This window comes from Frankliniella occidentalis, unplaced genomic scaffold (genome assembly GCF_000697945.3).
Source record: "Frankliniella occidentalis isolate FOCC.00 unplaced genomic scaffold, Focc_3.1 Scaffold148, whole genome shotgun sequence".
Taxonomy (NCBI): domain Eukaryota; kingdom Metazoa; phylum Arthropoda; class Insecta; order Thysanoptera; family Thripidae; genus Frankliniella; species Frankliniella occidentalis.
In genome coordinates this window covers 374942-376163 of record NW_026267275.1, presented here as the reverse complement: position 1 = coordinate 376163, position 1222 = coordinate 374942, and positions in this window count along the sequence as shown.

The window sequence follows — 1222 nt, the reverse complement described above, 5'->3', positions numbered from 1 at the left end:
GGGGGGGGGGAGGGGGGCTGTTATTCGGCGATGCGGCCATAAAACTAGGGAGGCAGTGAGTTTATGTATGAGTGTCACCTACTGTACCCGCTCGCTCTCTCTTTCCCCCTCGTCCTGGTGGCACTTGACCTTCTTGCCCTCGCCTATATAACGCCCCACTGAGGCAGAGAGGAGAGGAGAGGGATAGTGCCATCTCAGTATAACTACTTTGCTCCCTTCAGCAGCCGACGCGCGCTGTTCACACAGCCATACGGCCCACACACACGCGCGTGTCGTCGAAACAACCCTGTCGTGACGACGATACGGCCCGCAGTCGTCGTCGTGGTCCTGGACGTCGTGACGATCATGTTTTCCGCGCGGCGCGCGTATCATTGTCACTGTGTGACTGACTGCAGCTCGCAGGACACGCACTTACATAACACTCGTCGCCCTGCATGATGCACCCCGTGAGCACGCCTCACTCTCTGTGTATATCGCCTGTAGACCGTGTTTTCGGATGGATGGGCGTGGCGGGAGATGGTAATATGGAACGAGGCGCCGGGGGAGGGGGACAGGGCGGGGCGGGGCGGCGCGGGCGGGGCGGTGCTGGCTCGGGGAGACACGGGGATCATTTACTCCTGCAGCGTGGTCGTCGCCGCCGCGGCCACCGCCGTCGTTGTCGCCGACCCTCCCATTTGTGTCCGGTGGTGTCATGATGATTATTTTGGTTGGCGTCACCATTGCGTGATGCCCGAGAGTGCCTCGTTGTTTCTTTTCTTTTTGTCTTTTCATATTTTACTTTTTTTTTCGTTTGGAGTCTGCTGAACATTCAATTATTTTTCGTTGCGGCCCAACAAATTGCAGAAACACTCCGTAGCCATAGCGCAAGAACAGGAGCGAGGGAAAGACGGAGACAGACAGACAGACAGAATGTAGTACCACATAAACCCCCACAACACCGAGTTTTGGGACCAAGACTACTGTACTAGATCCTTGTGTTTTCAAGTACATATCACTTGAATCAAGGCATGTACTCGAAAAACCAAGGCTCAAGTACAATGTACTCAGCCCAAGTACTGCTTAAGGTGTACTACATTTTCAACAAAATGGCTGGCGCTTCGCATAAGGCAGTCCCAGGCCTAGCTGCGGTTGAAAACTTCTCGTATACGGGAGATACCCCTGAGGACATCATGGACCCAGCCGTGTGTGTATCCATTCTGCGATCTCTCCCCCCCTTCCCCCC